A 24,047-nucleotide genomic window follows, 5' to 3' on the forward strand; every position below is an offset into this window, starting at 1 on the left:
AGTTGGTTAACAATCTGTACTCATAATCACAGTCTTAACTATCAAATCTAGAACTTGAATACACACTCTCAAAAGTTATCCTTTGTTTCATGTGAATAAGCTTAATTTTTACCTTTAGACTTAATTGTCTTTTGTATACAATGCTGAGCATATAATAGGTACATTGGACATACAATTCACCTTGAAGAAGAGGGAAAAAGTCAAGTTGTGGTTCTGAAAATAGAGATTCCAGGAACAAGGAGCCTTTGTTTACTTAAAGTCCAGACAACTGGATAAGACCTAAAACCAATCCAATTAAATGTTGTTGGGAATTGGTTTGTTTGGGAAGAATTAGGGTGAAACACTGCAAGAAGGTAATTTGGTTGATATATTTTTCTTCATCAATTGACCAGTTGATGTTTTAGTGCCATCTCAGACACAGTGTTTTGACTATGTTGGTTGAATCCTCCAGTCAGTAACCAAACATAAGATAGATGAGACAATATCTAGATAATTAAAGTTGGTTTTATAGAGGAGCCACATTCTACAAGTTGATCCTGTGAAGTAGATGTTGATGCAAACCCTCTCTTTGTTCTTTAACTTTGGTTATTGTTTCAGATATGCTTTGTCTTCGACTGACAATGATGTATAAGATACTAGCTTTAGGGGATATAGCCCTAAAATGTATAAAACGTATAAGATATTTAGCTTTAGCCACTAGCCTGGGTGGCTCAGTAGGTTAAATATTTGCCTTTGGCTCAGGTCATGATCCCAGTGTCCTGGGATTGGGCCCCATGTCAGGCTCCACGAGCCTGCTTCTCCCTCTCCCCACCCCCTGCTTCTCCTCATCTTCTGCTTCTCCCCACCCCCTGCGCATGCTCTCTCTCACTTTCTCTCTGTATCTCTCAGATAAATAAATAAAATCTTTAAAAAACAAAAAAGATGTTAGCTTTTTCTCTGACTCCCTTCCCTGTCAATTACAGTTGACTTCTTTAAGAAGAGTTAACTCCACAAAATATTGTAATGAGGGAATAACTACTTGCATTTTGAAATCATTGTCAAGATTTCTCTTTTTTAATATTTTATTTATTTATTCATGACACACACACACACACACACAGAGGCAGAGACACAGGCAGAGAGAGAAGCAGGCTCCATGCCGGGAGCCCGATGTGGGACTCGATCCCGCGTCTCCAGGATTAGGCCCTGGACTGAAGGCGGCGTTAAACTGCTGAGCCACCCGGGCTGCCCTCATTGATAAAATTTCTAGGTACAGTTTGCCTTAAATTTTTTTCTTCAAATTTTTAAGTAGGATTAAATTTATAAAATTTTCCCATATATATATATATAGATATAAATATGTCTATATTTATAATCAAGTCTATTCTATGAAGGAAGCTATAGTTAATCAGTCACCCAAAGTGTATTGAGTTCTGGTATTGAAAGGTTCCTTTGGGACACCTGGGTGGCTCAACAGTTGAGCATCTGCCTTTGGCTCAGGGCGTGATCCCAGGCCCGGGATTGAGTCCTGCATCAGGTTCCCTGCAGGGAGCCTGCTTCTCTCTCTGCCTATGTCTCTGCCTCTCTCTCTCTCATGAATAAACGAATAAATCTTAAAAAAAAAAAAGAAAGGATCCTTTTGTAAAGGCTTTTTGAAATGAAATTATCGTCTGTTACTCATTGGCATTTGTCCCTTGGAGTTTTACTTCATTGAGTTTTCAATAAAGTGGTGATTGCCTCTATGCAGGTTTTTTCAACCTTGATTTTATTAATAGTTTGGACCAGATAATTCTTTGTGGTAGAGATCTGTTTTGGATCGGAGAATTCATTGTAGGATGTTTAGCATTGTCCCTGGGCTCTACCCCCTAGAAGCCCGTAGCATCCTCTTCCCCCTTTTTTGGTGACAAAAATGTTTCCAGAGATTGCTAAATGTCCCTGAGATAAAATAGTCCCTGGTTGAAAACTACTATACTATACAGATCTTGAATATTAGGAAATACTTATATATTGGAATAATTATAGCAGTACTTCTATAATACTTATTTGTTGCCAGTGTTTTGTATATCTAACTTATTTAATCCTTATAGTTCTGTAAAGGAGGTTCTATTATTATCCCATTTAACTTTTTTTTTTTTTTTTTAAAGTACATTCCAGGCCCAGTGTGGAGCCCAATGCAGGGCTTGAACTCATGACCCTGGGATTTAAGACTTGAATTTATATCTAGAGATGGACGGTTAACTGACTGAGCCACCCAGGTGCCCCATTTTCCCACTTTAGAGATAGGGTAGTGGAGGCACAGAGCGGTTAAGTAGTTAAAGATAGTTGTAGTGCCTGAATTTGAATTCACGGTGAGTGGCATCAGCATCTAACCTCTGAAACACTGCACTATCTTTACAATGGAGTTGCAAGATAACAGAATTGTTTTCTGGAGAAACAATATTTGTGCTCTTTCCTAGTTATCCACATTGCCCATCCAGAGGGACGTTGTGCGTGGTTAGTTGCGGGCCTGCCACTGTGAGGGACTTCAGATAAAGGCTAAAGTAGCATAGTTAAATTTTTTTTGATATTTTATTTTTATAATGATTTTATTTCTAAGTAATCTCTACATCCAATGTGGGGCTTGAATTCACAACCCTGAGATCAAGAGTCTCATTCTCTACTGACTGAGCCAGCCAGGCGCCCCTATAGTTAGAAAAATGAAAAAAAAAAAAAAAGTTTAAATCAACTTTTTAAAAAAAGATTTGAGTAATTTCTATACCTAACCTGGGACTCAAACTCATGACCCTGAGATCAAGAGTTGCATGTTCTTCCTACTGAGCCAGACACACACCCCTCTATTTGTTTTTTATACCAAACATTTGTAGGTCTATGCTTTTGCTCACTAACTACTTTTGATTGAGTCAATGAAAATGCTACTATTTGATATCAGGACTGAGTATGGCATATGTACAGGCAGGGCTCATCTTATGCTGACTCTAGATTTAAACACTGATGGTAGGATTGTATTTCTGTAGTTTTATGAAAAATGATGAAATTTTAGCTGATCTTTGTGGACTCAACTTTGCCCAGAACTTGACTACCCAGACTGAAGAGTGAGGGTAGTTCGAAAATTCCAATGTATTCTTGGTGGGCAGTTATACAAAATTTTCAGATGGGAACTTTGGGTAGTATGTGGATTAAGGAGCTGCTGAAAACATAGCCCAGTGTCTCCTTGGGTGATTAACAGGTGACATTAAAACACTATTATTTGATCTCTTGCTTTTACTTTGGGCCTGATTATTCGTTTACTAGTAGGTGGTACCAGACCCTTCATCAGTCTTAGCCTAAAGTACATAGCTGGAAAGCCTGTTTTAGCTAAGACAGTTCTATATTTTAATTCATTACATTTCTTTGTTCTTTCACCATTTTTTAAAGTATATGTGCTGCCGAAGTGAGCACTGTTCCTTCACCATTTTTTAAAAAAGATTATTTATTTATTAGAGAGAGTGAGCAAGAGGGAGAGCACTAGTAGGAGTGGGGAAGGGCAGAAGGAGAGAGAGAAGCAGACTCCCTGCTGAGCAAGGAGTCCGATGCTGTGGCTTGATCCCAGGACCCTGGGATCTTGACCTGAGCCAAAGGCCAACCCTTAACCGACTCATGCACCCAGGTACCCCTAGGGGAAGGTCTCACTCACCATTTATTAAGAGTCTTGATAGTATATTTTTTTAACACTGCTGACTGAAATCAGATTCTACCTATGACACCTACTAGTTGTATGATCTGGGACAGATTAATATTTTCAAGCCTAGTTTCTCCTTTGTAAAATTGAGATAATGTGAATAATATTTACTTCAACACGATTGCTAGGAGTATTAAATCAAATGAAGTACATAAAGTACTTCACCGACACTTAGCTAATAGTATATATGCAGTAAGTGTTAGCTATTACTAGTATCATGTACCTATCATGTCATGTGTCTGTCTACTAGGGAGAGGAAACAAGAATATAGATAGCAACAACATGAGGCAGAACGTTCTATGTCATGAAGGGAGGAAAGATAAAATCCTCTGGTAACTTCAGAAGAGTGGAAGAGTCCTGGATGAAGAAACAAGGAAGGAATCATGGAGGAAATAACAGCCAAGCTGAGCCTTGAAGGAAGGATAGAATTAAGGCATGCAGTTGTGAGGACATTATTTCTAGAGTTGGCTATAAATACCTACTGAGACTGGACTGCAAGTGATGAGTCATCCTTTTCTTCTTAATCCAAGCAATGTGCAGTAAGGAAATCCACAGTGGTAGCAGATTCTTACCCACTAGTGTTCCATCCCCTTCATTTTCTATGGAGCACGTCGAAGGGCAGTCTTATTTTCTGCTGCAGCACTAGAGGCACTAAGTTCAAGGTCATGTAGTCAGCCTTAAATTAGACTCAGGTGCATGAATTATCTTAGTAATCAAGCACCATGTACATTCTTATTAGGCATTTCTCTCACCTAATATTGTGTGGTGCTTTGAGGGTACAGAAGTAGTATGCCCTTGAAGAAACTGGTCACAATGGGGAATATGACATAAATACACTAAATAGTATTATAAAATAATGTAGACTCTTAATATTCAGGTATAGGGTGTGGACTCCTTATCTAAAATAGGTTCTGAAAAAAAAGATTAGTGGAGCCTGGGATGATATTGGAGAAAGCTTCATGGCATAGGAATTTGAGTTTTGGATTGATGTAGGCGAGGGGAGAGGAGAGCATTTGAGATGGGGAAATTTATTTAGCAGTGCTGGTAGTTCATGAATGAATGAAGAAAATACCTTCTAATTCATGTTTTAAAATTTCAGTGATGTCTGCATCTCTTCAACTGAGTGATACTTGCAGAAAGCTGTGTTTGGATCTTTCCTGCTGTACTGCCACCACTCCAGGTGGTTTATAAACCATGCATGTATGTGGGGCACTTTCTCAGACTCCTGCTCTTGCTGATGCTTTCCACCATCCAGAAACTATGCATATGTGAGCTAAACAAATGTCATAGCATTGACAGGAATAATCTCCATTTCTAGGCATTTTGAGGAACTGAATAATTTTGGCTCATTTCAAAAAGGGGTCTTTCAAAGTCAGCACATTCTCCTGACAGTCTCCCTTCCTTCCCTTCACCGTGTGAACCCCACTGATTTCTTAGGAAGATGCACTCGTTGTCATGGTAAAAACTACGCTAATTGGGTTCCTCTAGTTGATGCTCTGTCAGGCTCACTGCCCTACTGAGGATTTGGAATGGAGCACTTAACTTTTTACTTCTCAAAGAACAAGTTCCCAGCAAGTCAGCTGGCTCAGCAGAAAATGGAAGGTATTTGAAGTGTCCAATATATTATCCAAATATTTCACCCTTCATGGGGCCAGACATGCACAGTTTCACTTTCATTTGGTATCTTCTTTCCACAGAGAGTGCTGATGGAAACTCAGCTGGAGATTTTTAACTGTGTTAAGTGGATTTGGGGAATTTGTAAAGAATGAAAGCATGTGGGCAGACCATTAATTTGAGAAAGGAGACCTGAGTCCAGGGGACGGTCGGTCTGAAGCAAAAGGAAGTAGTCCTCTTTTGTGGTTGTCTTGCCCTGTTTTCCCCATGGCTACAAGGAGTAGGAAGGAAAAAGGAAGGCAAGCAAGCCTAGGACCTCCCCAACAAATCTTAACTTCAGACCATTCCTGATAACCCTTCACTTCTGGGGTATTTTGGTTGCTTGGGAGCCCATCGAAAAATTGGAACCGTGGTTTTCATAGCTCTGAATGATTTAACATGTCACTTATATAATTTACCATTTGAGATTGTCCTCAATGACCACTGGGATAGATATTTTGGCATTTCTTATATGACATCAGGTAAAAAGTTGGCATCATCTACATATTGCTTTAATTTTCCTAGACTTTCTTGGTAATATCGACTCATTGAGAAATTCTGAGTCTATTCTGTAGCTCTGTGCTTCAGGTTGGTGTTTTTTGTTTTTTGTTTTTTTTTACTCATAAGAGACAGAGAGAGAGAGAGAGAGAGAGAGAGAGAGAGGCAGAGACATGGGCAGAGGGAGAAGCAGACTCTACGCAGGGAGCCTGACGTGGGACTTGATCTCAGGTCTCCAGGATCAGGCCCTGGGCTGAAGGCAGCACTAAACCACTGAGCCGCTGAGCCACCTGGGCTACCCCTGTGCGTCAGTTTTTGAGGCTGGTTTCTGTTGACTTTGGAGGAGCAAGCACATGCCTAAGTTGTAGGAGATCCTAGGTTCCCCTAGATCTTTTTGTTTTTTTACTGTCTCCTGTAATACTTTTAGTGATGTTGTAAACTCATCTGAAGACTCTTCATTCCATCTCTTTAAATACTCTTTTAACTGTCACTGGTCCTCTCTACCTCACCGTAATGGGTGTGGGAGAAGGTTTTGGGCACTGGCCACCTGAGGGAAAAAAAGTGCCCCTTGGGTGTTTGAGGCTAGGAAAACAACTTGTCTTTTCAACAATTTTGCCTCAGGCTGGTAGTGGGGATAATAATGATCATTATCATCATCAGCAAGTGGTGCTCAATTAAGTGCCTAATTGGGCATGATGCTGTACTTAGAACTTCACAGACCTATCCATTTCTGCATTGTGCCTGAGACAAACACACCATTATAGAGACTGGGTTATTCAATGGTAATATGAGGTCAGTTGATGCTAAATGTGTGGTCTGCATCACACATGGGCTAAAGATCAGTTCATTTTCGAGGAATGAGGGGCAGTGAGATTAAAAGTATGAAGGCAAAAAAAAAAAATTATGAAGGCAAATGGAACCTGAATATTGTCTTTACTTCTTACCAGGTATGAAGAAATGTTTAGGTTCTCTTTCCTGCTTCAGAAAGTAGCATCACAGATTCTTTTTGTTCACACTATCAGCGATCATTGTCTATTCTGGGAAATGGGAATGAAATAGGAGAGAGATGGATGGGGACTCACCCCAAAATGTTCTCTGGAAGATGGTTTTGGATGACTTTATAGAGTAGAAATATATGCTAAGGTTTGAGTTCTTACTAAGTTCAGGTGCTGTGTGAAGTACCCTATATCGGTTATGTCAACCCTGCTAACACCACTACCTAGACTGAAGAAATAGAGGACCAGAGAGTGTAAAGAAGTTGCCCAAAATCACACACCTATACAGATTACCCCTCCCAACACACCCATTTTGTACTCAGTTTATGTGGTAGTTTTGTTTCTTATCATGGGCACTGTTTCTCTGCAAAGGTGGGTACAGTGAGCTGAGGATTCTGCTTAATTAGATTCTGGTTGATTGAGGTTTGGCTCTTTTTTTTTTTTAAGACTTTATTTATTCATGAGAGACACAGAGAAAGGCAGAGACACAGGCAGAGGGAGAAACAGGCTCCCTGTGGGGAGCCCGATGAGGGACTTGATCCCAGGACCCCAGGATCACAACCTGAGCCGAAGGCAGGCTCTTAACCGCTGAGCCACCCAGGTGTCCCGAGGTTTGGCTCTGTCATACAAGTTTGCAGATGATTCAGCTCAGGCAAAGAATTAGCCCCTTACTGTCCACCAAATAATTACATCTCATGGTTTTTCTAGAGATTGAGGGGTCTAATATTTATGCACCACAGAAACCTGATATATCAAAGGAGTGGCCTGAGTTAAATAGCTCAAAGGGCCTGGAACTCTGTTGAATTCAAGCTGTTCTTATAATTCCATTATTATTAAATCCCTTCCTTCCCAACAACCCACAAGCTGCCCAGCCAGAAGGGCTTGTTTACACAGTGTTCTTTTATTTTAAAGGGACAAAGAGCTTTGCAGCTCATAGGGTGGAGGTGAAGCCTGCCTGTGCTGTAGTTCCTACAGATGCCCTTACATGTTTCCATAGAAACAGAATTGTTGCTTGAACTAAAAATTCTTAGATTTGTTTTGAACTTAGATTTGTTTGAAACTTGTACTAACTATCAAAATTGGGAGAGAGATTCCTGGCTTTCCATTCTACTGGCAAATAGTGGAATCTATGTGCTCGGAGGGGAAAAAAGGCCCAAGGACTCTTTAGAGTCCAATTTGCATGAACCCTTAATATCAGTGGAGAGAGAGACACCCAGTGTGTGACTCCCCTTCCAGGTCTTTTCCATCTCAATCTTTCCATTTAGCTAAGCCATCTTGCCACAGGCTATAGGGTCATGTTGGAGGCAAGAATGTAGTTAAGGGGCTCCTGGAGGACTCAGTCGGTGAGGTGTCTGACTCTTGGTTTCGGCTCAAGTCATGATCTCAGGGTCATGGGATCGAGATCCACGTTGGTTTCCCTGTGCTCAGCACAGAGTCTACTTGTCCCTCTCCCTCTCCTCACCACCCATCTCTGCTCGGGCTGTCTCAAATAAATAAAATCTTAAATTTTTTTTATTTTTATATATTTTTAACGATTTTATTTATTCATGAGAGACACAGAGAGAGAGGCAGAGATACAGGCAGAGGGAGAAGCAGGCTCCATGCAGGGAGCCCCATGTGGGACTGGATCCCAGGACTCCAGGATCATGCCCTGGGCCAAAGGCAGGCACCAAACCACTGCGCCACCCAGGGATCCCCTAAATAAAATCTTAAAAGAAAAAAAAAAGGGATCCCTGGGTGGCGCAGCGGTTTGGCGCCTGCCTTTGGCCCAGGGCGCGATCCTGGAGACCCGGGATCGAATCCCACATCAGGCTCCCGGTGCATGGAGCCTGCTTCTCCCTCTGCCTGTGTCTCTGCCTCTCTCTCTCTCTCTCTGTGACTATCATATAAAAAAAAAAAAAAAAAAAAAAAAAAAAGAGTGTAGTTAAGAGCATGGGCTCTAGATTCAGGCTAATTTGTTTTTTTTCACTTTTGGTCCCACTACATTGCACCTTATGTGAGCTTGGGCAAGTAATGGAAGCCCTCTGATTCTCAGATCTTCATCTGTAAAATGAAGGATAGGGACGCCTGGGTGGCTCAGCGGTTGAGCGTCTGCCTTTGGCCCAGGGCACGATCCTGGAGACCCAGGATCGAGTTCCGCATCGGGCTCCCTGCATGGAGCCTGCTTCTCCCTCTGCCTGTGTCTCTGCCTCTCTCTCTCTCTCTCTGTGTCTCACATGAATAAATAAATAAAATCTTTAAAAAAAAATGGGAGGATGAAACTGATACCTGCACAGTAGAAATAATGTGAAGGCATAGTGCCTGAAACATGGTAAACATTCAATAAATGGTAGGCTTTGGATAAGTTACTAGTCCTCCCCTGAAACCTCGCCAATCTTTCTTAATCCATCATACCTTTGAAGACCTTTTCTTGAACACCTCTCATGTCACCTGCTTTGATGTCACATTACTTGGCACTTTAAAAAAATTTGCCTGGATTTGTTGTTTTCTTTCTTTCTTTTTTTTTTTTTAAGATTTTATTTATTTATTTGAGAGAGCAAGCAAGCCAGTGAGCAGGAGCCAGAGAGAGGGGCGGAGAGAAGCAGACTCCCAATTTGGCAGGAAGCCCTACACGGGGAGGGGGGGTTCCATCCCAGGGCCCTGGGATCATGACCTGGGTTGGAGGCAGATGCTTAACTGACTGAGCCACCCAGGCGCCCCTGCTTAGTACTTTTGAGGTGGTTACCAGGTGAGTTCTAGTTTTTTTTATGGTGTGGCTCTCAATCAGCTAGATTGTAATCACCTGAGGGCACAAGTGGGCTTTTGCCTGACACAAAGCTGGGTACCCAGGAAACACTACTTAAATACTCATGGCGGGGCGCCAGGGTGGCTCAGTCGGTTAAGCACCTGCCTTCAGCTCAGGTTCTCATCTCAGAGTCCTGCTTTTGAGCCCTGCATTGGGTTCCCTTCTCAGTGGAGAGCTTGCTTCTCCCTCTCCTGCTGTCTGTTGCTCTCCCTGCTTGTGCTCTCTCTCTCTGTCGATCTCTCTGTCAAATAAATAAAATCTTTAAAATAAAACTAGTGGGAGTAAAGACTGGGCTTTGGGCTTCAGCAACTTATCCATAGACCGTTTGGAATTGACTTTTTATCTTCACTGGAGTCCAGGTAACCACTCTGCTTCATAGCGTTTGCTGTTCCCACTACTAATACAATCCTGGTAAAATATATCTAGTGTGCCCAATGTAATAGATTCCATCTCTAAGGACTGATGAAGATGTAAGAATGTTCTTAAACAAACCCAATGTTTCTCTGCGTGTAGCGGCCCTGTGCCGATGGCTCATTTTATTTTGGATAACACTGTATTAAGTTTGGTCAGCCTCAAGGAAAGCTACTGGGGCTTCTTACTGGATGTGAACTGGCAATGCCTCCAGCCAAGCAGAGCTGACCTAGGCTAAGATCAAGTTCACTTTAAGATTCTCTTATCAATCACCATTGGGTGGTGGTATCGCTCAGACTGAAGTTAACCTTCAGCCCGGGCTACTTTTCTCAGACGTTTTGCAGTTAAAAGCCATGTATCAGTTATGAGACAGTGCTCAGGTTAAATGGTGAGTGGCTCGTAGGTAGCCTGTTGGGGCAAAAAGGGACACAGTAAGGCATAATTAAGGGAAAAATCAAATCATTATCAGGGCTTTGCAAGATACAGGGGGAAATGAAAATAGAGCTTCTTTGATAAACGAACAAAGAGCTTGATTTGCCTCACTTCTAAACTTCTCTGTCACTCTAGTCAAATAGTGGAAGTTATTCAAACTTAAATTATTTTTGACACACTGAATGAAGGAGGAATCCAAGGAGGGTCTTTGGGAGATTTTCAAGAGCAGCATCCTAGGGAGTGGGTAATTTTGTTGTTCCCCCTCTTTAGCTCTCCCTGTAGCTGTCACTTTGGTTGGCATCTAGATGCCAAGTTGGTTGAATATTTTCCATGAAGAAAGATACCGTATTGGGAAGTTTTCCCTCCAGCCCGCAGAGCCACCTGCATTTCTACCAAGGACCAAGGGCAGGCTCGAGACCCTGGTTTGAAGACAGAGGAGAGGAGAGGAAGAAGGGAAGTGTGTGCAAAGGGAAGTGAAGAGGAGAGAGGCGGATGGGCCAGTATCTGAGCTTAAACTGAGCCAGTCTTGTTTATTGTGTTTGCTCCCACTGGTCCTGCCTCTCTTTAATCCATTCTTCACGCAGCCACCACTGATTTTCCTAAGCATGAAACGGATTGTCTCATTCCTTTTCTTAAAATCCTTCAGTGTTGCCTATTAAGCTGAACATCAAGCTCAAGCTCCCTGACATGAGGTACGAGGCGCTTCACAATCTGATTCTTACCACCATCTCTCTCTCTCACCTCTGCCTACTTTCTGTGTCACACTCAATGCTACAGTAATATTGAATGGCCCTCAGATCTTTCTGCCTCTCCTCCCCTGCCACACTCTTATACATACAAGAGGCTGCCCCATGTCCTTGCCTATACACATCCTTCTGCATGGGACACAGTTTCCTCCTTTTTTTTTTCTTTTTTAAAAAAGATTTTATTTATTTATTTATTTATTTATTTATTTATTTATTTGAGACAGAGAGAGAGAGAGAGAGAGAGAGAGGCAGAGGGAGAAGCAGGCTCCATGCAGGGAGCCCCATGTGGTACTCAATCCCGGGACTCCAGGATCACGCCCTGGGGCAAAGGCAGGCGCTAAACCGCTGAGCCACCTGGACCGCCCCAGTTTCCTCCTTTCTTTGCTAATTCCTGTTTCTACTTCCAAGACACAGCTCAGATATCACCTCCTCTAAGAAGCATTTGCCAAATCCTTCCTGTGGGTTTATGTTTCTGCTCTGAGTTCCATGGCTCCTGTGTATACTTCTGTCTTAGCACTTAGCCCATTATATCGAAATTACTTAGGGGCGCCTGAGTGGCTCAGTTGGTTACGTATCTGCTTTCTGCTCAGGTCATGATCCCGGGGTCCTGGGATCGAGCCCTGCATTGGGCTCTCTCTTCAACGGGGAACCTGCTTCTCCCTCTCCCTCTGCTGCTTCCCTGCTCGTGCTCTCTCTCTGTGTCAAATAAATAAATAAACCCTTTGAACATAAAGAAATTATTTATTTACGTGTCTGTCTTCCCCACTAGACCAAGAGCTTCTTGGAAAATGGAACTAAAGGCATTCAGTATTTCAGATGGCGGTGAGCGATACAGAGAGGGCCAAAGCAGTGGTCTTATGTACCCGTCAGAGGTAGCCATGGTTCGGGCTTCCTTCCTGTTCAGCAGATGCCTGCTTTCTCACTGGCTTAAATACTTGTGAAAAACTGTCCACGCAATTATCCATTGGACTCCTGGCTATGGATATGAAATGTTGAAGTGTTAGCAATTTAAATGGGTATTTTTCATGCCTTCCCTTTAGGGAACAATGGAATTTGAGGTCGTAAGGCAGGCTGATGTGGAGATATTTGCCTTAGCCCGTGGACCACATACTGTAGTTAGCTATCCCTTTCACCCAGGTTTAGGGTCAACCCTCAATTCAGTGAACTCTGATCATCATAGTGATCTGTGAATACGTCTTTGAGAAGAACAAAATATGGGCATCTTGATTCTGGGACTCTAGCTAGAGTGTGAGGTCCTTGAGGAGAAAGACTGTCCTCAACTTGTGTGGGCTTCCTCAGAGGGCTCTAATACGGGAGAGGCTCTGAGAGGCTTCTGGCCAATCCTGCTGATTTACGTGGGTTTCCTCTTTTTGCATTATGCCTAAATCAGCATGGAGGCAACCCTTTGATAAGTTCAACCAAGATTGGTTGTCTTGTGCTTCAAATCCCAGGGTGCTATCTTTACTAAGTCTTAAATAGGAGCTAGTGCAAGAGAAGTTGAAGGGTAGATGGATGGACCATCAAACTTGGCTGCTCTCATCACATTATCATTTCTCAGAAATTTTAAATGATTCTTACCGAACAATTAAAAAAAAATGAAGGAATCCTATCTTATAGTATCTGTAGGAACATGTGCTTTAAGTAGCAAGATCCAGTCTGTCCTTATTGGAGAAATGCCAGTTCTACTGATGGAAAAGACTTTCTCAGACCATCTGTCAGTTATAGCAGTCTGTGTTTAACCCCTTCTGTACCAGCAGAAAAGAATTCACGACTCTAGTAAGTCTCTCTGCATTGGGTGTCATGGAGGATAAGACATGGCACTTGACTTCAAGGAGCTCAAAAATGACAAAAATGAAGAGAGGCAAGAGCTAGAGGATTATGTATAAAGTAGGCCGAATGTACTAAGTGCAATAAGAAGTTGCCAAATGTGGTGGAGGCACTTGTGAGAGGGTGATTACTTTTGCCTAGGTGCTGGGGATATTTCGATGGAGGCATCTGAAGGTGGGGAGAAAGGGCAGGAATGGTGGGCAATGTGCTAGGAGGACTTGCAGGTTGAATCACAACTGAGGTGTAAAAGTCCAGCATAGGTCTGTACAATGGGGATAGTCTGGTAATATAGGAATAGAGGATGTGGAAATGGAAGTAGATGGCTTGGGGATTAAGATGAAGGAGTCATTTGACTGTCAGTTAAGAGGTTGACATTTTATTCTGTAGACAATGGGTTGTCAGTGGCAGGTTTTATAGTCATCGATACCTTGTTCAGAGCTATGTGCAAGGATTATTTGGGCAGCTTAGGAAGTACGGGTTAAGTACTGAGCTAGTTTCTCTAACCACACGGGAGGTAGAAATGGATTCATGGTTTCTGCTAATCAAGACGTGTGTGATACATTAGATTTTAGAGATTTAGGACGATATTTTTATTTTATTAGTTGTTACTAGATTAATAGCCCTGAGGTCACTGCTTAGGGTAAGACAGCTAGCCTAGGTGGCATGGGTGGGTACATTTTTCTGTTGGACATTGGACCTATTTGAACTTGATAGATTTTGAGTTAAACCTGGGACAAGTCAGTTTGATACCCTTTTTTATTTTGTGAATGTGTATGTGTGTGTGTTGTTTTGATTTTTTTCCCCAGTTTTTTGACTCATTTTTTTTGTATCCCATGCAATAGAACAGCTGGAGGTTCGGGGTGGTGGTGAGGAGGATGCGGGATCACATATGAAATATCTGTATTTTTATTCTCCTGAGGTCCTTCTGGCCTGGTGCAATTATAAGGCTTACGTTATGGGGTATGTTTCTGGTTGGAGTAGCCCTAGTGTTTATCAAAGAGTGGCTTTCTTTGACCAACCTGTAACAGAATTCACCAAAGGAGGAATCTGGTTAAAAATGCAGGTGTGGAAAAAAAAAAAAATGCAGGTGTGGGGGATCCCTGGGTGGCGCAGCGGTTTGGCGCCTGCCTTTGGCCCAGGGCACGATCCTGGAGACCCGGGATCGAATCCCACGTCGGGCTCCCGGTGCATGGAGCCTGCTTCTCCCCCTGCCTGTGTCTCTGCCCCTCTCTCTCTCTCTGTGACTATCATAAATAAATAAAAACTAAAAAAAAAAAATGCAGGTGTGGGACCCTGCCCTAGATTGCCTGAATCAAAGACCAGGTATCTACTTGTTGAATCCGCTCCCTAAGTGCTTCGGGTAAATGCTCAGGCTTGAGGACTACTCAAATAAGTAAAGATTAAAAGCTAAGGAATTGAGTTTTGAATTTAAAAGGGAGGTCATAAGGTAGCACAGAGGTAGATCAAGGCTATTAAAAGGAGTTTTGAAAAGTCTAGAAAACTTGGCCCTTTGGATTCTTTTAGTTTGTCAAGCTTGGAATTTTTGGGTTGAAGAAGAGTAACTTTGTTAGAAGGATCTTCCTAATTCTGGAATGGTCTTTCTTCTTTGTCCCGGTACGAATCTGATCATTCCTCAAGGCTCACCTCTCCTCATATATGTTCCAGGACCCTTGCAGTCAGTGAAGACTTTCTTGGTTTTCAGAGTTTGCCTTCCTTTTCTGGTTGTTCCTTCCTTTTCCCTTTTAGCCGTGGGGCCTTTTGTGTGTCAGCTTGCCCTTGAATTGGTGATGACTTTGCCCTTGAATTTGGATTTGAGATTTACCTGTTGATGTTGTGTCCCCAACTAGTCTCTAAAGTCCTTAGGGCAGAGGCTGCAGGTTATTCTTCTTTACATACCACTCCTCTAACATCTGACGCCATGCTTGTCATCCAGTAGGAGCATGATAAATGCTTGCAGAGTGAATAGAACGATTTCAGAGGACATGATGTAGCTTTGCTTGAGAAACACAAATGCCAAAGCTATGTTGAGGAATGAAGGGGAAAGTGAACCTAAAACACACGCTCATATTCACTAAAATAGTCAAGTCCTTAAAAATGAAGTGTGCAAAGTTCTCCGTCTTCTCAGTAGCTTTTAGAGAATTGCAGCAAGTCCAAATTCTTTATTTTCATTTATGAGAAACCCATTTCCATAGCTCGCCTTCCATTTCCAACACTTTCTTTCAATTCCAACTCTGACTCAGGCTTGCTTTATTTCTGGCAGCATGTTGTCTTTAACTGGGGAGTGAAAAGAACTTGGAACAATGACTTTCAAACTTCCCTAGTCCCTGGATAATAGTCCTTCCTAAGTGCTGAGGGATGATAGCTGGTGGTGCAATCGCTGATTACATCATCCGTTATACTGGCCCTGCCATGGTATCTTCTTTCCTCCTTTTGGGGTTTGATGACTGACCCTGTTTGATTTCATTTGTCATAGTGCATCTGATCCGTCTCCCCCTTCCCCCTCTGCGTTCCTGTGAAACCACATCTTCCTTGATTCTAGAATGTGGGGGACTAGGGGTGGGTGGGAGTTGATGCCTGCTTGGGCTTTTTAAGTACCAGCAGCAACATTATTTCTATATTTTTTGTTCTGCCACTGAAAATGCCTCAGCCCACACATAACTAGTTCTCGTTCTCTTCTGGTTCCCCCCACCCACAGCATCCTCCCGCTCCCCCTCAGATGCCTGCCCCCCTTCTCCGTGGCTACTTTCCTTCACAGTTCCAGAATGGTTTCATTCATCACTGTCACAGTTCCTGTCGATGGTAAACTATTCCATCTTATCTGCGGCCACCAGTAAATGAGTTTGCATTTAATATTTTAAAGAGTTTTCTTTGTTTCTGACATTTCCCCGCCCACTGATACTTGCACTTAAGTGGCTTGCTGTCACCTTTTTCTCTGCCAGTTGGTTGTCAGGAACCATTCTCCCCCAGAAAATGCGAGAGGATCATCCTGTCACTCAGGAAATCTGTCTCATTTTCATCTGACATTGGTTACAAGTGCTTGCTTTCTTCCTTGGTTGAGGAAGGCAGACTTAAAAAGAGGAGGAACAACCGAAGAATTTGGCAGAGGAGGCTCACAGTTGCCAATGATCGAGCTGGACGCTGGGAAATTTTGGATTTGAGTTCCTGCCTTGGGCTGACCTGCTGTCAGTTCTGTGCGAATTACTTACTCTATCCTTGTCCTCTTCTGTCCTCTGGGAACGATGTGAATTTCTAAGCTGGGATGGGGGACAGGAACAATGGATACCATATTTTGAAAATAAAAAGAACTTCAACAATAGTGCTACCACTTGCTGAAAGCTTCTTGCTATGTGCAAGGGTGGCAGGTTGTTTGTAGGCATGATCTCTACACCTCAAGACAACGTTGAATAATTTGATGCTCAGAGATAATCAGTTTCTTGCTCAAGACCACACAGCTTATAAGCGATGGAACAAAAATTTGAACATAGTTCTGTCTCCAGGGTTTACATTCTTAGGATTTTGTTATGTGAGCTCAGGGTGTTAGTGGGCGTGGTTGGGTGTTCTCAGGGATTTGTGTCCCCTCTTGCCTTGTTTTCCGTTAAGACTTCCACTAACATGGGGTTGATGCGTGACTAGGATTGTCTGAGTTTGAATTTTAGCTCAGCCATTAACTAACTATCTCAATTTGGGCCCGTGATTTAACCTCCTTGTGCCTCTTGTGTCTGTGAAATGGGGATAACAGCTTCTACCTCATAGGTTTGTTGTGGGGCTTAACAAGTTAATGTATGTACAGTACTTTTGCTTGACATGTTGTCAACCCTCAGTGATCATATCTGTCACCACCATCAGCCACAGCATTATTTCCCCATAGTGATTCTCCCCAGACTTGTTCTGTGTGGCTGGTTGGCCATGCCCCAGATGTTTTCTCCCTTATTAAACAAGGAAACGAACAAAACTCTTTGTTCTCTGTCATCTTTTCAGAGTCTTACTCTGTACTTTCCAAGATGACTGATCCTTCCAAGATGAATTAACTCATTCTGGGGTATTAGTAGTAGATACTTTACGTTGGACATGAAGTTTCTGGTGAACACCGTTCTTGAACTCCAAGAGGTAAAATCACTTAGTGTAGGTTTTAATTTGTGGTGCTCTGAACCTGAATGGAATAAGGCGTGGGGTGGTTTGTGGTATAGTTAGGACTAGAGCATGTTTTATTCAAATAGAGCAGGGCCACTTTTATATCTTTGATGCATACATTTAACTTCCTGAAAAATTTGTTGGAATTATAAAAATTGCAGACACTTACATAGTAAGTACTTTGTGCCTGACATTGTTCTCAACACTAAATATTATTTCATTTAAGCCTCAAGATAACCTGTGAAGTAGACATTATCCTCATTTTACAGAAGTTAGAGCACAGACAAGTACCTTGCTCAAGACTAAGTAATGAGTAAGTGGTTGAATTGGGATTTAAGCCCAGGCTGTACTCTTTGCTACCGTACTGTATTGTTTCTGTTTGAAGAAAAGGTTTTTTCTTTTTCTTTTTTTTTTAATAAGTTTGAGAACCAACTGATCTTTAATAATGAACGTTTAGGGCATTGATTTGTGGTGAGAAGGTTAGGTGACGTCAGAAAGCTGTCACTTTGAGACTGTACTTTTTGTTTCAGTATTGCAGTGTTTTTATACTACCCCATCATGGGGCTCCATCTCATGACCCTGAGATCATGACCTGAGCCAAAATCAAAAGTCTGATCCTCGGCTGACTGAGCCACCCAGGCGCCCTGCACCCTGTCATTTTCAAGCAGTATTCTGCAACCAAGTAGTAGAAGAGAGTTATAAGTCATATGATTCATAAAGCTTGAGGCACAAATCAAAATGTCTATGTGTCCTTTTTAAATTAAATACTAGCAGAAAAACTTTTAACAATTTTTTTTAAGGTTTTATCTATTTATTTATGTGAGATACAGAGAGAGAGAGAGGCAGAGACATAGGCAGAGGGAGAAGGAGGCTCTCCACAGGGAACCTGATATGGGACTCGATCCCGGGACCCCGGGGTCACAACCTGAGCCAAAGGCAGTCCCTCAACCACTGAGCCATCCAGGGGCCCCAAGTCTTAACACTTCTTTTCAAAGATTTTATTTATTTATTTGTGAGAAACACACACACACACAGACAGAGGCAGAGACACAGGCAGAGAGAGAAGCAGGCTCCATGCAGGGAGCCCGAGTGGCCTCACGATCCTGGGACTCGGTCCCGGGACTCTGGGATCACGCCCTGAGCCAAAGGCAGACGCTCAACCGCTGAGCCACCCAGGTGTCCCTCGTGTCTTAATTTTTAAAGAATTCCTTATGGGACAGAATCACAATGACATATAGCGTCTATAGACCATCCATATTATACAAAAAAAAAAAAAAAAAAAAAAAAGCCCAAAGAATTAAGATTTCACCCACAGAGAGGAGACTTAATGGAGATGAGAGAAGTATCTTAAAAAATGTGAGCATCAGGGATCCCTGGGTGGCTCAGCGGTTTAGCGCCTGTCTTTGGCCCAGGGCGCGATCCTGGGGTTTCGGGATCGAGTCCCTACGTCGGGCTCCCGGCATGGAGCCTGCTTCTCCTTCCTCCTGTGCCTCTGCCTCTCTCTCTTTGTGTCTATCATAAATAAATAAATAAATCTTAAAAAAAAAAAAAAAGTGAGCATCAAATGACTGTCATGGAAGTGGGACTTGGATTGCTCTCTTTTGTCCTTAAGGGCTGAGCTAGAGCTAATACATAAAAGTTATAGGGAAAGTAGATTTTGGCTCAGTTTAAGGGAGGTTTTTAATAAATAGCTCTTATTTAACAAAGCAAACTTGTTAATGAGTGCTATATTACGACTTCCATATACTTGGGGAAATAAGACTTTCTGAGATTCTTATTAGAGAACACTTCATAGGTTTCTTTTCTTAGCTATTTTTAAAAAGATTTTATTTATTTATTCATGAGAGACAGACAGAGAGAGGCAGAGACACAGACAGAGGGAGAAGCAGGCCCCATGCAGGGAGCCCGATGCGGGACTTGATCCCAGGACTCCAGGATCATGCCCCGGGCCGAAGTCAGCGCCAAACCGCTGAGCCACCCAGGGATCCCGCATTTCTTAGCTATTAAGTGTAATCTTTCATTTAGTTAAAATATGGTCCTAAAAGACAGTGGCTTCTTACACATGCAGCATTTATGGGATTCTTCTTCTTTTTTTTTGGGGGGGGGGGGATTTTTCTTCTTAAGTCTCAGATCTTATTTGAGCTTTGGCTCACTACTCAGAAAACTTTTTTGTGGTTGATGGCTCCTACTCTCCTTTTAGGTGGTCTCTCATTTGTTTTCTACCCTCTGCCTTCTTACTTGGAAAACCCAAGAGACTTGATCTAGACTTGTAAAAGCACTAGAAATCCCACATACCTCCACCAGGAGGAGGGAGAGCATTGAATTCTCTAATTCATCTAGAGCTTCCTGGCATCCTAACATTTTTCCTGAGCAATTCCCCTAGAGTGGAGGGAGATGGGATGATAAAATGACAAAATCTTGTAAAACAAAATGGAATAGAATATGAAAAAAATTTAAGGTTTTACTTCAATTCCAGGTAACATACAGCATTATATTAGTTTTAGGTGTATAATATAGCGATTCAGCACTTCCATGTCACTCAGTGTTCATCATAATAGATGTACTCCTTATGTCATCGGTTGTTTGATCCATCCCACCCCGCCTTCCTTCTGATAACCATCAGTTTGTTCTCTATAGGTAAGAGTCTGTTTCTTGGTTTGTCTCTCTCTCTATTTTTCCCCCCTTTGCTCATTTGTTTTGTTTCTTAAATTCCACATATGAGTGAAATTATAGGGTATTTGTCTTTCTCTGACTGATGTATTTCGCTTAGCATAATATTCTAGCTCCATCCATGTCCTTGCAAATGGCAAGATTTCATTCTTTTTGATGGCTGAGTAATAATTCCATTGTGTATATACCAAATCTTTATCCATTCATAAGTTGATGGACATTTGGGCTGTTTCCATATTTGGCTATTGTAGACAATGCTGCTATAAATATCAGGGTGATTGTTGTATCCCTTTGAATGAGTATTTTCCTATTCTTTGGGTAAATACCTGGTAATGTGATTGCGGAATCATAGGGTAGCTCTATTTTAAACGTTTTGAGGAACCTCCATACTGTTTTCCAGAGTGGCTGCACCAGTTTGCATTCCCACCAAAAGTGTGTGAAGGCTCCTTTTTCTCCACATCCTCACCAATACCTGCTGTTTTTTGTGTTGTTAATTTTAGATGTTCTGACAGGTGTGAGGTGATATCTTATCGTAATTTTGATTTGCATTTCCCTGATGAATGGTGTTGAGTATCTTTTCATGTGTCTCTTGGCCATCTGTATATCTTCTTTGGAGAAATGTATATTCATGTCCAGAATCTGAATTTTTTTTAAAGATTTTATTTATTTATTCATGAGAGACACAGGGAGAGAGAGGCAGAGGGAGAAGCAGGCTCCATGCAAGGAGCCCGATGTGGGACTTGATCCCGGGACTCCAGGATCACGCCCTGGGCCGGAGGCAGGCGCTAAATTGCTGAGCTACCCAGGGATTCCCCAGAATCTGAAAATTTTAAAGTCACAGGTGGACCTTGGAGTAGCCCATGATAACTTCAAGGTATTTTCCCTTTTCATCCTTCAGATTCAGGGAAAAGGTTTTATCATTTGTCTTGGGAAGCATAGTTTTGTTAAAAAAGAACTTCGGTTTCTTTTCAGAGAGCAAACTCCTGTAAGAGCTCTTGAAATATGTTGTTCAAGAACATTCTGAGACAGAGTTGAGGTTAAGGATGCTATTTCATCTGTAATCTGTCCTGGTAATATCAAATATTCCCTCCATTTATAATTTATCAAATTTCAGTATCCCATGACAGATAAAAGCCCACTTTGATGAAATGCTGAGGAATAGATGGTATCTGTGTGTCTTACATATAGTAAGATTTTAAGCAATTTAGAAATCACTCTTGGAAGTATGCACTAGTTTATTGGTTGAAAACCCTTCAATGATTCTATTTTATTAAAAATCAAACCAAGTCTTTCCCCAACTCACCTTCAGCTTTCTGTTAAATATTTTCTTCTTATCTCATATGCACGGGCTAAATATTATGTCCCTCCAGACTTATATTAGGAAAGAGGAGGAGATGTATCATTTTCTTTTTTTTTAACTAACCACACTAATGAGTCATGGATAGTAAAGACAAATTAATCTTTCAAAGCAGTCTCCATTTTTATTGAGGCTTCACCCTAACTATAAACCTTTACATGGAGCTGTTAAGTATCCATCTAATCTTTTATATTTGGAATTCATCTCTTTTGTTTCCCTAGTCTGGAAGCTATGGGAACCAGGAGCAGGTTAGGGAAGAAGTAGCCTAGAGCCGGGTATCTGACTTAAAAGGTATTAATATCTTTTTTGTTAAAGATTATATTTGTTTATTCATGAGAGACACAGAGAGAGGGAGAAGCAGGCTCCATGCAGTGAGCTCGATGCGGGACTCGGGACTCGATCCTGGGTATCCAGGATCACGCCCTGGGCCAAAGGCAGGCGCTAAACCGCTGAGCCACCATGTTAATGTCTTAATATACCACTGGCTCAGTCACTCCTCAGTGCATGAAAAATAACTGAAGAATCCAGAGACTGCTTTCAGGGAGAGATGGCTTGCTTTCTTTTCTTTCTTTCTTTCTTTCTTTCTTTCTTTCTTTCTTTCTTTCTTTCTTTCATTCACTGGTTGCAAACTGAGGTTTGGATAATATGGAAGGTGGAGTTATAGTGGCTAGAAGTGGTATTCCATTTTTTCCCATGAGTCAGGAGAGAGAAGCCAACTTCTTCAGGACTACTTTCACTTTTTCCTGCACCTGTGATAAGGAAACCTCTTTTATTTTTTTTTTTTTTTTTTTTTTAAAGATTTTATTTATTTATTCATGATAGTCACAGAGAGAGAGAGAGAGAGAGGCAGAGACACAGGCAGAGGGAGAAGCAGGCTCCATGCAGGGAGCCCGACGTGGGATTCGATCCCGGGTCTCCAGGATCGCGCCCTGGGCCAAAGGCAGGCGCCAAACCACTGCGCCACCCAGGGATCCCAGGAAACCTCTTTTAACCCGAATGCTGGCGTGTAGGAAGAAGCAAAGCATGGAAGGTTATGATTAGTGGGATTTTTCAGGATTACTTTTAAATTCTGTTTCTCTTTCTCTTTTGGTTGAAACTATTTCTAAAACATTTGAATAAGAATAGCTCCTATTAATTGGGGCTCAACTTGGTCAGTGCTTATCTTAAAACTACCCTGGGAGGTAAGTGGTAAATATCTATCCTGATTATGCAGGGGATAAATCTGGAATTTGGAGAGCCTAAGTACATTTTCCCATTGAATTATTGTTAACTGGTACTTGTGAAGCCATTATCAAAATCCTGTGATTCATCCTTTTGAAAATAAAGCAAATAACCCCCCAATTGAGTTGTTTTCATAAGTTTGAATTTTTGTCTGTTGAACAACATAAAGTGGAGTGGATCAACACACAGAAACTGCGGGCAGTTCTTCAATTTATTGTAATGGGATTTTAACTTTATTTCAAACTACAGTTAAATGCCAAGGGGATTGTGGAGGAAAGAAGAGCTAGTTTCTGGGAGAGGCTGTCTTTCCTCAGCAATGTGAACAGAACAGCTTGTCTGTTTTCTTCTTAATGAGAAATGGCAGGTGAAGTAACTTCTGGTATGCTGGATTTCTGATAAATACCATGGGGATTCTGACCGTAATTCAATTAGGTCAGCCCTGTGAAGCATTTTATGTTTAAAAATACAGTGCAGAGTGCCTGAGGACAGTGTGTTGGATGAGGGAGAGTGTTTGAGACGTGCTTTAGAGGGAAAATCTCAAGGAGAATCTTTTAGTGAAACTGTAGGCAGTCGCTGCTTCTTTGGAGTCGTGCAATTTTGGTGGCTATCTTTGGTAATTGTGTGCCAAGACCAAACCTATAATCAGCTGTCTGTATAATTGTAAAGGAATTCAGGTTTTCATTTTGTTACTCATGGCCATATTATATATGAATGCATTAATAAAAGATAAATACGTCAGATTAAATTTGCTGTGGTTTACCTAATTATGCACTGAGAACAATACATAATTAATAAAAGGGGTCCTGGATGCAGAACCATATAATAATACTCTAATAACTTCCGAGTAATTTGTAGATATCAATTTCCATTAATTTCCACTGTGGACGTGGTAAGTAAATGAGTAAAATAAAAGATAAGTAAAGCATTTTCATAGATAGGCATAACATGGCAAAATGTCATGAAGGGATCTAGATGTATGTTTCACAATTGGTGTTTGGGCCTTTGGGCATATCTGGCAAAGCATCAGCATTAGCTAATGTTGTTTAACAAGGAAAAAGCAACCAGTAAATTCCCTAGCCAAAGTTAACTGTTTGTTTAAGGGAAATAGAGGATCAGTATTCTTCAAAGCTGTTCCTTAAGAATGAAACAAAAATATATCCAATTTATTGAAATGTATTAGTAGTTTATGTAAGCCAAGTGTCCATCACTGAGTCTACAGATTATAATGTGAGGCAAATATGGCTACCACATGTTTTTGTGAGTAATGTTTTTTTGAAATGGTCACACCATTTTTTTAAATGTATTATCTATGGCTGTTTTCCTGCTGTAACAGCATATTCAAGTAGTTTAAATGGATATATTATAACCTATAATTTTTATTATTTATAGTCACTCTCTGACTCTTTATAGAAAACCTTCATGGATCCCTGCTGTCTAGTACTTCACAGAAGGATCTGTGCTGAGACAGCATTCATTTGCTCACCCTTGTAATTATGAGTGCCTTATTTCTCAGAGTAAGAAATTATATTTGTTTACAATACGAAAGACCCTTGAAAAACCAGTTCAAACCACGTGGGTTCATTATGTGAATTTCTTTCAGTAAATATAGTGCACTACTATAAAT

This window comes from Canis lupus, chromosome X (genome assembly GCF_003254725.2).
Source record: "Canis lupus dingo isolate Sandy chromosome X, ASM325472v2, whole genome shotgun sequence".
NCBI classification, from domain to species: domain Eukaryota; kingdom Metazoa; phylum Chordata; class Mammalia; order Carnivora; family Canidae; genus Canis; species Canis lupus.